We start from the raw sequence: 14,954 nt of genomic DNA, 5'->3' as shown, positions 1-14,954 counted from the left end.
ATTCGCTTAGAGAGGTAGGAAACATGTGAGCAACAAAAGAGGTGACTCTTAACCTAATTTTAGGTAGGCTTAGCCTATCCTTTGCAGGAATAAGTTTCATAGGGGTGAACCCTAAGATTAGGGGGTCCGATCTTTTGATTTGGCTGTCCCCACTGCTTGTGAAAGGATATCAGACATTCTCCAAATGGGAAAGTTGAATATATCCTTTTTTCTCCCCAGTCCCTCAAGGGGACTTTGCAAATAATTCTTTATTCATTGCCCAGATTACTCTGGAATATATTGGGACATCACATTAACCTGGACAAACCAACGGAGTCTCATGCTCTATTCAAGATTCCATGTACTTATAGTGTTCTGACCATACAAGTTAAATTAAATTAGGAAATGCACTTCCTAAAATATAAATTTTGTACCAAATAAACATCTCTCCCAAATAAACAGAGAAGTTGAAGTTTTAAAATAAGGGCGATATCGTCCTTCACCCTGTATTCTGATATACCTTAGTCCTATCCAGATCAGCTTAATTCATATCTCTACTTGAAGTCTGATCACTTTTTCAGCTTTTTAAAAATTTCCTATATGGGATACTGCTGACTTTCATAGATTTCAGAGCTCTAACTCTGAGTCTTAGGTGTCACATAAATACCCGAAGTTTCTGGGAATGACCAGGTTATATGCGAACAGCTCAGTATCTCAGAATTTAGAATTAACAGTTACCCCTCCTGAATATATTTGACTGTTTTGTTGTAAGAATTAACAATCTAGGACCCTTTACACTAGGCCTCAACCTGATAACCCACGTTCTTGACTTCAGTTCACTGAGTTTTTTTAAAAGTTTGGTGTGGCTTATAGTTCACAATTTTTCATTTTTTTCTTCTAGTAGCTCCAAGAAACTGGAGACCAACAGAAATATTGTTATAATGATTCAACATTCATACTCATTTGTTGAATCCTATCTTCTCTATTATATTCCTCCTTCTCTTTAAATAACATATATACATAAAAGCAATAGATTTCAAAGTATATCGCAACAATTAGTTGTACAACAGCTTTCAGAGTTTGGTATGGGCTACAATTCCTCAATTTTAGGTTTTTGTTTCTAACTGCTCTAAGGTACTGGAGGCTAAAAGAAATATCAGTCTAATGATTCAGCACTCATACTCATTTGTTAATCCCTACCTTTTTTGTATAACTCCACCATCACCTTTGATCTTTCTCCCACTCTTTAGGGGTATTTGGGCTGTGCCCATTCTAACTTTTTCATGTTGGAAGGGGCTGTTTATAATAGGGGATAGAGGGATGAAACTAGTTGATGTTCTAGAAGTTCTGTCCCCTTTGCATTCCAGGACTTATCTGGTCCAGGGACCCATCTGGAGGTTGTAGGTTTTAGAATGTTACCCTAGTGCGTGGAAACTTTGTGGAATCTTATATAATGCCCTAGGTATTCTTTAGGATTGGCAGGAATGGTTTTGGTTGGGATTTGGCATGTTGTGATAGGTTGGAATATCTAACTGAAACATGCATAAGAGTGACTTCCAGTATAGCTTCCCAATTCTTTTTGACCTCTCTCAGCCACTGATACCTTATTTATTAGAATTTCCCCGTCTTTAGTCAGGATGGCATTTTGATCCCATAGTGCCAGAGCCAGTTTCATCCCTGGGATTCATCTCCCACACCACCAAGGTGACATTCATCCCTGGATGTCATGTCCACATTGTGGGGAAGGGTGGTGGTTTCACTTGCAGATTTGGGCTTAGAGAGAGTGAGGCCACATCTGAGCAACAAAAGAGGTCCTCTGGAGTGATTTTTAGACAGACATATATGTAGGCTAAGCTTCTCTGCTACATACATAAGCTTCACAAGAGCAAGCCTCCAGATCAAGGGCTTGGCCTATTGATTTGGGTGTCCCACTACTGTTTGGCACAGTATCAGGTGTAAAGTTTAATAGTTCTGTATTTTTTCCCTCATTCCTCACAGGATTTTGCCAATAATTTTTTTTTCCACCCTTCTAGATAAAATTTATTTCTAGAGGTAAAAGAATGGTAGAAAGAAATATATATATATATATATATTTTTATTAATTAACGGAAAAAAAGAAATTAACCCATTTAGAAATCATACCATTCTACATATGCAATCAGTAATTCTTAACATCATCACATAGATGCATGATCATCGTTTTTTAGTACATTTGCATCGGTTTAGAAGAACTAGCAACACAACAGAAAAAGATATAGAATGTTAATATAGAGAAAAAAATAAAAGTAGTAATAATAGAAAAAAAAACCTATAGCTCAGATGCAGCTTCATTCAGTGTTTTAACATGATTACTTTATAATTAGGTATTATTGTGCTATCCATTTTTGAGTTTTTGTATCTAGTCCTGTTGCATAGTCTGTATCCCTTCAGCTCCAATTACCCATTATCTTACCCTGTTTCTAACTCCTGCTGGACTCTGTTACCAATGACATATTCCAAGTTTATTCTCGAATGTCCGTTCACATCAGTGGGACCATACAGTATTTGTTCTTTAGTTTTTGGCTGGACTCACTCAGCATAATGTTCTCTAGGTCCATCCATGTTATTACATGCTTCATAAGTTTATCCTGTCTTAAAGCTGCATAATATTCCATCGTATGTATATACCACAGTTTGTTTAGCCATTCTTCTGTTGATGGACATTTTGGCTGTTTCCATCTCTTTGCAATTGTAAACAACGCTGCTATAAACATTGGTGTGCAAATGTCCGTTTGTGTCTTTGCCCTTAAGTCCTTTGAGTAGATACCCAGCAATGGTATTGCTGGGTCGTATGGCAATTCTATATTCAGCTTTTTGAGGAACCGCCAAACTGCCTTCCACATTGGTTGCACCATTTGACATTCCCACCAACAGTGGATAAGTGTGCCTCTTTCACCGCATCCTCTCCAGCACTTGTCATTTTCTGTTTTGTTGATAATGGCCATTCTGGTGGGTGTGAGATGATATCTCATTGTGGTTTTGATTTGCCTTTCTCTAATGGCCAGGGACATTGAGCATCTCTTCATGTGCCTTTTAGCCATTTGTATTTCCTCTTCTGGTAGGTGTCTGTTCAAGTCTTTTTCCCATTTTGTAATTGGGTTGGCTGTCTTTTTGTTGTTGAGTTGAACAATCTGTTTATAAATTCTGGATACTAGACCTTTATCTGATATGTCATTTCCAAATATTGTCTCCCATTGTGTAGGCTGTCTTTCTACTTTCTTGATGAAGTTCTTTGATGCACAAAAGTGTTTAATTTTGAGGAGCTCCCATTTATTTATTTCCTTCCTCAGTGCTCTTGCTTTAGGTTTAAGGTCCATAAAACCGCCTCCAATTGTAAGTTTCATAAGATACCTCCCTACATTTTCCTCTAACTGTTTTATGGTCTTAGACCTAATGTTTAGATCTTTGATCCATTTTGAGTTAACTTTTGTATAGGGTGTGAGATATGGGTCTTCTTTCATTCTTTTGCATATGGATATCCAGTTCTCTAGGCACCATTTATTGAAGAGACTGTTCTGTCCCAGGTGAGTTGGCTTGACTGCCGTTTCAAAGATCAAATGTCCATAGATGAGAGGGTCTATATCTGAGCACTCTATTCGATTCCATTGGTCGATATATCTATCTTTATGCCAATATCATGCTGTTTTGACCACTGTGGCTTCATAATATGCCTTAAAGTCAGGCAGCGCGAGACCTCCAGCTTCATTTTTTTTCCTCAAGATGTTTTTAGCAATTCGGGGCACCCTGCCCTTCCAGATAAATTTGCTTATTGGTTTTTCTATTTCTGAAAAATAAGTTGTTGGGATTTTGATTGGTATTGCATTGAATCTGTAAATCAATTTAGGTAGGATTGACATCTTAACTATATCTAGTCTTCCAATCCATGAACACGATATGCCCTTCCATCTATTTAGGTCTTCTGTGATTTCTTTTAACAGTTTTTTGTAGTTTTCTTTGTATAGGTTTTTTGTCTCTTTAGTTAAATTTATTCCTAGGTATTTTATTCTTTTAGTTGCAGTTGTAAATGGGATTCGTTTCTTGATTTCTCCCTCAGCTTGTTCATTACTAGTGTATAGAAATGCTACAGATTTTTGAATGTTGATCTTGTAACCTGCTACTTTGCTGTACTCATTTATTAGCTCTAGTAGTTTTGTTGTGGATTTTTCCGGGTTTTCGACGTATAGTATCATATCGTCTGCAAACAGTGATAGTTTTACTTCTTCCTTTCCAATTTTGATGCCTTGTATTTCTTTTTCTTGTCTAATTGCTCTGGCTAGAACCTCCAACACAATGTTGAATAATAGTGGTGATAGTGGACATCCTTGTCTTGTTCCTGATCTTAGGGGGAAAGTTTTAAATTTTTCCCCATTGAGGATGATATTAGCTGTGGGTTTTTCATATATTCCCTCTATCATTTTAAGGAAGTTCCCTTGTGTTCCTATCTTTTGAAGTGTTTTCAACAGGAAAGAATGTTGAATCTTGTCAGATGCCTTCTCTGCATCAATTGAGATGATCATGTGATTTTTCTGCTTTGCTTTGTTGATATGGTGTATTACATTAATTGATTTTCTTATGTTGAACCATCCTTGCATACCTGGGATGAATCCTACTTGGTCATGATGTATAATTCTTTTAATGTGTTGTTAGATACGATTTGCTAGAATTTTATTGAGGATTTTTGCATCTATATTCATTAGAGAGATTGGCCGGTAGTTTTCTTTTTTTGTAATATCTTTGCCTGGTTTTGGTATGAGGGTGATGTTGGCTTCATAGAATGAATTAGGTAGTTTCCCCTCCACTTCGATTTTTTAGAAGAGTTTGAGAAGAGTTGGTAGTAATTCTTTCTGGAATGTTTGATAGAATTCACATGTAAGCCGTCTGGACCTGGAATTTTCTTTTTAGGAAGCTTTTGAATGACTAATCCAATTTCTTTACTTGTGATTGGTTTGTTGAGGTCATCTATTTCTTCTTGAGTCAGAATTGGTTGTTCATGTCTTTCCAGGAACCCGTCCATTTCATCTAAATTGTTGTATTTATTAGCGTAAAGTTGTTCATAGTATCCTGTTATTACCTCCTTTATTTCTGTGAGGTCAGTAGTTATGTCTCCTCTTCCATTTCTGATCTTATTTATTTGCATCCTCTCTCTTCTTCTTTTTGTCAGTCTTGCTAAGGGCCCATCAATCTTATTGATTTTCTCATAGAACCAACTTCTGGCCTTATTGATTTTCTCTATTGTTTTCATGTTTTCAATTTCATTTATTTCTGTTCTAATCTTTGTTATTTCTTTTCTTTTGCTTGCTTTGGGATTAGTTTGCTGTTCTTTCTCCAGTTCTTCCAAGTGGACAGTTAATTCCTGAATTTTTGCCTCTTCTTCTTTTCTGATATAGGCATTTAGGGCAATAAATTTCCCTCTTAGCACTGCCTTTGCTACGTCCCATAAGTTTTGATATGTTGTGTTTTCATTTTCATTCGCCTGTAGGTATTTACTAATTTCTCTTGCAGTTTCTTCTTTGACCCACTTGTTGTTTAAGAGTGTGTTGTTGAGCCTCCACGTATTTGTGAATTTTCTGGCACTCTGCCTATTATTGATTTCCAACTTCATTCCTTTATGATCCGAGAAAGTGTTGTGTATGATTTCAATCTTTTTAAATTTTTTAAGACTTGCTTTGTGACCCAGCATATGGTCTATCTTTGAGAATGATCCATGAGCACTTGAGAAAAAGGTGTATCCTGCTGTTGTGGGATGTAATGTCCTATAAATGTCTGTTAAGTCTAGCTCATTTATAGTAATATTCAGATTCTCTATTTCTTTATTGATCCTCTGTCTAGGTGTTCTGTCCATTGATGAGAGTGGTGAATTGAAGTCTCCAACTATTATGGTATATGTGTCTATTTCCCTTTTCAGTGTTTGCAGTGTATTCCTCACGTATTTTGGGGCATTCTGGTTCGGTGCGTAAATATTTATGATTGTTATGTCTTCTTGTTTAATTGTTCCTTAATTGTTCCTTTTATTAGTATATAGTGTCCTTCTTTGTCTCTTTTAACTGTTTTACATTTGAAGTCTAATTTGTTGGATATTAGTATAGCCACTCCTGCTCTTTTCTGGTTGTTATTTGCATGAAATATCTTTTACCAACCTTTCACTTTCAACCTATGTTTATCTTTGGGTCTAAGATGTGCTTCCTGTAGACAGCATATAGAAGGATCCTGTTTTTTAATCCATTCTGCCAGTCTATGTCATTTGATTGGGGAATTCAGTCCATTGACATTTAGTGTTATTACTGTTTGGATAATATTTTCCTCTACCATTTTGCCTTTTGTATTCTATATATCATATCTGATTTTCCTTCTTTCTACACTCTTCTCCATACCTCTCTCTTCTGTCTTTTTGTATCTGACTGTAGTACTCCCTTTAGTATTTCTTGCAGAGCTGGTGTCTTGGTCACAAATTCTCTCAGTGACTTTTTGTCTGAGAATGTTTTAATTTCTCCCTCATTTTTGAAGGACAATTTTGCCGAATGTAGAAGTCTTGGTTGGCAGTTTTCCTCTTTTAGTAATTTAAATATATCATCCCACTGTCTTCTAGCTTCCATGGTTTCTGCTGAGAAATCTACACATAGTCTTATTGGGTTTCCCTTGTATGTGATGGATTGTTTTTCTCTTGCTGCTTTCAAGATCCTCTCTTTCTCTTTGACCTCTGACATTCTAATTAGTAAGTGTCTTGGGGAACGCCTATTTGGGTCTAATCTGTTTGGGGTGCGCTGCACTTCTTGGATCTGTAATTTTAGGTCTTTTATAAGAGTTGGGAAATTTTCAGTGATAATTTCTTCCATTAGTTTTTCTCCTCCTTTTCCTTTTTCTTCTCCTTCTGGGACACCCACAACATGTATATTTGTGCGGTTCATATTGTCCTTGAGTTCCCTGATACCCTGTTCAAATTTTTCCATTCTTTTCCCTATAGTTTCTGTGTTTTTTTTGGAATTCAGATGTTCCATCCTCCAAATCACTAATTTTATCTTCTGTCTCTTTAAATCTATCATTGTAGGTATCCATTGTTTTTCCCATCTTTTCTACTTTATCCATCACTTCCATAAGCTCTGTGATTTGTTTTTTCAGTTTTTCTGTTTCTTCTTTTTGTTCAGCCCATGTCTTCTTCATGTCCTCCCTGAATTTATTGATTTGGTTTTTGAAGAGGTTTTCCATTTTTGTTCGTATATTCAGCATTAGTTGTTTCGGCTCCTGTATCTCATTTGAACTATTGGTTTTTTCCTTTGACTGGGCCATATTTTCAATTTTTTGAGCGTGATCCGTTATCTTCTGCTGGCGTCTGGGCATTTAGTCAGATTTCCCTGGGTGTTGGACCCAACAGGTTGAAAGATTTTTCTGTGAAATCTCTGGGTTCTGTTTTTCTTATCCTTCCCAGCAGGTGGCGCTCGTGGCACACGTTTGTCTGCTGGTCCCACCCGTAAAAGGTGCTGTGGGTCCTTTAACTTTGAAAAAGTCTCACCGTGGGGAAGGTTTGCCAGCCGAAGCGGCTTGGAAGAGTACCAGCCGGCCCGCGGGTCCGAACGCGGGGAGGGTCGCCGTCTGCTGCAACCTGGGAGAGCGCCCGTCCAAATTTCCTAGTCGGCCCGGGGCGCCAAGCGTGGCGGGAGGGCGCCAGCCGCTGCAGCCCGGGAGAGTGCACCGTTCCCAGCCGGACTAGGGAGTCACATGTTTGGAAGGGACCCCCACCGTCACCGTTCTCCGCGGTCTGGGAATTTCCGATCCAGTTCTCTCAGTTGGTCCGGGGGGCTTCACGTGGTGGGGGCGCCAGCCGCCGCGGCTTGAGGGAACTTCCTGCCCAATTCTGCCAGCTGGCCCGGGAAGGAGGAAGGGAGGGACCCCGGCCGCTTGCCACCCCGCCCGGGGAAAGCCCGTGCCCCTTGGCGATCTTACCGGAGCTGGTTCTCCCACACAGTCAGCCGTTCCAGGATGGGGTATGCTGTCTTTTTGATCTCTGTCATGATTCTGGGAGCTGTTCTGTATCGTTTCTACTCCCCTAGTAGCTATTCTGGAGGAGGAAAGGTGAGGGTGGCAAGGCTGTCGAGGCCGGTGGCGGAGGAGCCAGTGAAGGCGGAAGAGGTCACGGTGGTGGCTGGAGAGCCGCTGGAGTAGGAGGAGAAAGGGAAGGATAAGATGGCGGATGGAGCGCCGCCGGAGCAGAAGGGGAAAGAGAAGGGCAAGATGGCCGCGGGAGCGCCACCGGCGGAGAATGAGAAAGAGGAGGGCTAGATGGCGGCGGGAGCGCCGGCGGAGAAAGAGGAAGAGGAGGGCTGGATGACGGCGGGAGCGCCACCGGCGGAGAAAGAGGGAGAGGAGGGCTGAATGGCAGCGGGAGCGCCGCCGGCGGAGAAAGAGGGAGAGGAGGGCTGGATGGCGGCGGGAGCGCTGGCAGGGAAAGAGGGAGAGGAGGGCTGGATGATGGCGGGAGCGCCGGCGGAGAAGGGGTGCCAATACTTTTTGATTATCTGCTTAATATACTCGGGAATGTGTCCAGGCATTATATTAAACTATACAGAATTAAAGGCTTTTATTCTGGTTTCCCTGGGTTTGGATTGTTTAAATGATCTATCCAGACAGGTTGAGTTAGATTATGTGCTACAGAAAATTTAGGTTCTGGACATAATAAAACTTTCTTCCTTTGGTCTCAAAGAGTAGATGAAGTTCTAAAATACAGGCCATGTCTTCCTTACCCCTGTATTCTGTTACCTTAATCCCAACGTGATCGGCTTCATTCTTATCTCTAAATACTAGGTTATACATATATAAAACAGCCCCTCAAAATCCAGAAATAACTATTACCACTCCGAACTAAATATGACTGCTCTAAGAGTTTATAGCCTAGGCCCCAGTTTTCTTGTAAGTATTTTCTGAATGAGGTCATACAGTATTTGCTTTTTTTACGGCTTTTTTTGCTTCACCAAATGTCCCACAGGTTAGTTCACTTCGCCTCATGCCTCACAACTTTGTTCCTCTTTGTAGCAGTACCGTGTTCAATCATATGTTTTACCAGCTTTTGCCAATCAATCAAATTATCTTAAATTTAGAGTGTTGATGGAATGTTGACTTTGGAGAGTTTACATGAGACCCAGTAGATGGAGGTGGCTGAAGAATGCACTGACTGAGAAGTAGATTAGATTGGTTCACCAAGTTTTTATATTATAGTTAGTCCATATGATTGAGGCTTGATAATAATTGCCTTTTTGTTCCTGACATTTTCATTCATCATACAGTCCTTAAAGTTCATACAACTAATTGCATACTTCACAGCTTCATTCCTTTTTGCAGCTGCTCAGCAGTCCATTGTATGTATACACCATAGTTCCCTCTTCCATTCCTCATCTGTTGTACCCTTAGGCCACCTTCATCCATTGTGGATTGGAAACTGCCTCCATAAATACCAATGTGCAAATGTCTATTCCTGCCTCACACTCATTTAGTTCCTCCAGATATATACAGAGCATTGAGGTTTCAGGATCATTTGACAAACCTACCCCATGTCTCCTGTGGAACTGCTACACTGTCCCCCAAGGGACTGCAACTGGTGTAATTTTGTTTGAGATGGCATTGAATCTATAAATCATTTGGGTGGAATTGATATCTTATTTTTTTGTTGTTTATTTTTTTTTTGTGCAACTGACATCTTAACACATATTTAGTCATCCAGTCTATGAGCATGGAATGTTTATAGATTTTCTTTGATTTCTTTTAACAAGCTTTCTTGTTTTCCATGTATAAGTCCTTCACATCCTTGGTTTAAGTGTATTTCTAGGTATTTGATTCTTTTAGTTGCTGTTGTAAACGGAATTGTTTGATTACCTTTTCAGATTGTTCATTTCTTGGTGTATAGATGCACTACTGCTTTTTACATGTTGATCTTATACCCTGCAACTTTGCTGAGTTCATTTATTAGTTCAAGGAGCTTTGTTGTACATGTTTTGGAGCTTTCTATATATAGAATCAATCATATCATCTGCGAATAGTGTAAGTTTTACTTCTTTCTTTCTGATTTGGATGCCTTTTATTTCTTTTTCCAGTTTGGATGCTCTGGCTGAAACTTCCCTTATAATATTGAGTAACGGTTTTGACAGTGGGCATCCTTGTCTTTTTCCTGATCTTAGAGGGAAACCTTTCAGTCTTTTACTATTGTGTACTGATGTTAGTTGTGATTTTTTTTGTATATGCCCTTTATAGTTTTGGGGAAGTTTTCTTGTAGTCTATTTTTCTAAGTGTTTTTATCAAGAAATGATGCTAGATTTTGTCAAATGCCTTTTCTTTGTCAGTTGGGATGATCATATGTTTTTTCCCCTTTATTTTGTTAATGTGGTATATGATATTAATTGATTTTCTTTTGTGGAAACACCTTTGTGTTCCTGGGGTAAAACCCAGTTGGTCACGATGTATAGTTTTAATTTGCTGTTAGATTAAATTTGCACCTTTTTATTTTGAGAATTGTTGAATCTATATTCATAATAGAAACTTGTTTGTAATTTTCTTTCCTTGTAACTCATAAGTCTTAAGACAGTTCTTTTTACTGGTATATTGCCTCCAGTCAGTTTTTCTGTGATTTGTGCTTGGATAGCTACAGCATGGATACAGATAATTGTGAATCACCTATAATAGCTGATTACAGAATTTTGGTTCAGAAATTATTTTGCCTTGTAATATATATGACAAAAAAAAACCTAACTGTAGCAAAGATATTAGCATATCTGGAAGTTTTTTTTTTTCACAGATTGCATCTAATCCAGGAGTAAATTTTTTTGACTGTGTAGATTCGGGGTTGGCAATTTATGACCCATGAGCCAAATTTTTTGTCAAATTTTTTGTGTAGTCCAAGAGCCAAGAAGTATTTTTACATTTTTTAATGGTTGGACAAAATCAAAAGAAGCCTATTTCATACATGTGAAAATTATTTGTCCATAAATGAAGTTTTATTGAAGCATAACCACTTTCATTCATTTATGTATTGCCTCTGGTTGCTTTTGAGCTACAGTGGCAGAATTGAATAGTTTTAACAGAGACCATCTGGTCTGCAAAGTCTGAAATGTTTACTGTCTGGCTCTTTATAGAATAAGATTGCTGAGTCCTGCTCTAGAATATATCTAGTATCCATTCATTTTACACTTCCTCTTCTGCTGTTCTCTCATTCAAACTTCTTGACTAGGCCATTGCTATTGCCTCCTAATTATCCTCCCTGAATTTGTTCTTGTCCCAATGCATCTACACAGTCAGTGGAGTGATCTTTTAAAAGTTAAGCCAGGACTCATTACTGCTTTGTTTAAAATCATTTCATAGTTTTCCATCTTGCTCAGAGGGAAAGTGAAAAGTAATTTAGGTCTTTATAATGCCCTAGATCGGGATTAGCAAACTTTTCTGTTTCCCTGTTACTCTGCCATTGTAGTATGAAAGGAGACAGACAATAGGAGAGCAAAGGAATATGGCTGTTTTCCAATAAAATTTTACAAAAACTGGTGGCAGACCAGATTTGTTCTGCAGGCTGTAGTTTGCTGACCCCTACTCTAGATGTTACGGAATCCCTCCTCCCCCCATCAACCTCACACTTCCTCACTTTACTTCCTACTATTCTCTCCTTCCTCTTTTGTCCATCAGCCACATCTCTGCCTTAGGGTCTTTTGCATTTGCTGTTCCCTCCATCTGGAACAGATGGTCAATAGATAATCTGTTCAGTGCTATGCTCCAGGCACAGTCCTTAGCTCTTGGGATACTTCAGTGAGCAAAACAAAATCTCACACCTTGTGTAGCTCTTATTCCTTTCTTTGTGTATAAAGAGCATGCTAAGACAGGGCTCATGGATAAGATAACATTCATGCCCAGAGCTCCTGGGGTCTCCAAAGTAATACTTGTATTGCTTGTTTACCTCACTTCCTTCCCTGATAATGCTATTTAAAACTGCAGTCATGTTACTGAAACTCCTTACTCCCCTTTCCTGTATTGTTTTCGTATATAGTACTTACTGCTGACTGACATATTGTATATTTTGTTTTATAAATAATATTTGTATTAGTTGCCTCTCTCTAGAATTAAGCTCCAAGAAGGTCACAGTCTTTTTTTCCTCATTGCTTAGTACATAGTGGGTATTGAACAAATATTCATAAAAGAATTAATCTTGATTAGTTGACAATCCCTAGATATATTTATTACCAGTGGTACTTACAGCATGCCTATCATGCATGTATTACTGCTTATTAATGAGAAATATATTAGGTTATTGGATAATGTATTTGGAAACAAGGGAGGAGGTGTACAGGACACTAAGTACACTTCAAGATAATTTTGTTTTGTGTATTTGGATCAAATGTCTACTTATCTACAGTTGGGAAGATAGCCTTTAAGAAAAAGTGATACTGGGGAGTGATATTGTGAAAGAGAATAGAAAAAATGTAGGTTACACATATTCAGTGATGCATATATCTTGTCAGTGACATGAATGTCCATCTTCTGTACAGCTACCACATAGAAATAGTCATTAGGAGAGTCACTTAAAGGTTACTCCCCTCACCCATCACTCTTCTTTCCCAATTCAAAATATCCCCTTAACAGTTGATTTAGAGCAGGGGCCAGCTGGCCTGTGGACTAACTCTGTATGAGACTTGCTTTTATATGATTCTTTTTAATTTAATAACAACAAACAAAACATTAAAATATCATTCCATTCTACGTATGTAATCAGTAATTCTTAATATCATCACATAGTTGCATATTCATCATTTCTTAGAACATTTGCATCAATTCAGAAAAAGAAATAAAAAGACAACAGAAAAAGAAATAAAACAATAACAGAAAAAAAAAGATTATACATACCATATCCCTTACCCCTCACCCTCATTTATCACTAGCATTTCAAACTAAATTTATTTTAACATTTGTTCCCCCTATTATTTATTTTTATTCCATATGTTCTACTTGTTTCTTGACAAGGTAGATAAAAGGAGCATCAGACACAAGGTTTTCACAATCACACAGTCACCTTGTGACAGCTATATCATTATTCAGTCATCCTCGAGAAACACGGCCACAGGAACACAGCTCTACATTTTCAAGCAGTTCTCTCCAGCCTCTCCATTACATCTTGAATAACAAGATGATATCTACTTAATGCATAAGAATAACCTCCAGGACAACCTCTCAACTCTGTTTGGAATCTCTCAGCCATTGACACTTAGTCTCATTTCACTCTTCCCCCTTTTGGTCAAGAAGGTTTTCTCAATCCCTTGATGCTGAGTCTCAGCTCATTCTAGGATTTCTTTCCCATGTTGCCAGGAAGTTCCACACCCCTGGGATTCATGTCCCATGTAGACGGGGAGGGTGGTGAGTCTGCTTGTTGTGTTGGCTGGAGAGAGAGGCCACATCTGAGCAACAAAAGAGGCTCTCTTGGGGGTGACTCTTAGGCCTAAATTTTAAGTAGCCTTGACCTATCCTTTGTGGGGTTAAGTTTCATGTGAACAAACCCCAAAACTAGGGGCTCAGCCTGTAGCTTTGATTGTCCACACTGCTTGTGAGAATATCAAGAATTCAACTTGGGGAAGTTGAATTTCTCCCTATTTTCACCATTCCCCAAAGGGGACTTTGCCAATACTTTTCCACTCACTGATCAAATCACTCTGGGATACATTGGGACATCATTCTGGACACACCAACAAAATCTCATTTCCAACCCAAGATTCCAAGTACTTATGGTGTTCAATCAAGCTATCTACATAAGTTATATTTTGAAATGCACTAATCAAATTATAAATTTTGTACCAAATAAACATTTTTTTGCTTTAGTCTCACACATAGGTGAAATTTTAAAGTATTAATTACCATCAGTTTTCAGCACCCTGCAGTAATGGCATTCCTTTGTTCTTCCTTATGTACAAACATTGTTAAAATTTGTGCATTTAGTCACTATTATTATACACTCTAGGCATTCCTAGATTATACCATTTCAATCTTTAACATCTATCTTGCTTTCTGATTTCATTTATGCCCCCAGCCCTCCTGCCTCTCTCATTCTCAGATGCAGCTTCATTCAGTCTTTTAACATAATTGTATTACATTTAGGTAGTATTGTGCTGTCCATTTCTGAGTTTTTATATTCAGTCCTGTTGTACAATCTGTATCCCTTCAGCTCCATTTCCCAATATCTTACCCTATTTCTATCTCCTGATGGTCTCTGTTGCCAACAAAGTATTCCAAGTTTATTCACTAATGTCAGTTCATATCAGCGAGACCATACAGTATCTGTCCTTTTATTTTTGGCTAATCTCATTCTGCATAATGTCCTCAAGGTCCATCCATGTTGTTACATACTTCATAACTTTATTCTGTCTTACAGCTGCATAATATTCCATCGTATGTATATACCACAGCTTGTTAGCTACTCATCTGTTGATGAGTATTACTGATTGTATATGTAGAACTGAATGATCATAAGTTAAGAATATTTGTGTTTGTTTGTTGTTATATATATTTTTTAAATTTAAAAATTAAAGAAAAAAACAGTGGTTGTTAAACTGGATTAGGTATAGGCATGCCTCCACCTATTGGGCTGGGTCTTGATTAGTTTCTGAAGTCCTATAAAAGAGGAAACATTTTGGAGAATGTGAGAGATTTCTGAGAGAGCAGAGAATGACATAGCCATGAGAAGCAGAGAGTCTACCAGCCAGTGATCATTAGAGATGAAGAAGGAAAATGCCTCCCGGGAAGCTTCATGAAGCAGGAAACCAGGAGAAAAAGCTAGCATATGATACCGTTTTCACCATGTGCCCTTCCAGATGAGAGAGGAACCCTGACCGTGTTCACCATGTGCCTTTTCAGGTGAGAGAGAAACCCTGACTGTGTTCACCATGTGCCTTCTCACTTGAGAGAGAAACCCTGGACTTCATTGG

The 14,954-nt window shown here is 38.4% G+C and overlaps 1 protein-coding gene across 4 annotated transcripts in view; it reads left to right on the top strand.

Moving 5' to 3' along the window:
- The window catches only part of KAT6A (lysine acetyltransferase 6A), a 175,283-nt gene that overhangs the window by 30,749 nt on the left and 129,580 nt on the right, over window positions 1-14,954 (top strand). The gene's annotated exons all lie outside the window — the stretch shown is intronic.

Source organism: Tamandua tetradactyla, chromosome 3 (assembly GCF_023851605.1).
Source record: "Tamandua tetradactyla isolate mTamTet1 chromosome 3, mTamTet1.pri, whole genome shotgun sequence".
NCBI lineage: Eukaryota > Metazoa > Chordata > Mammalia > Pilosa > Myrmecophagidae > Tamandua > Tamandua tetradactyla.
Note: the sequence above shows the minus strand (reverse complement) of the source record. Positions and strands in the feature narration are given on the sequence as shown.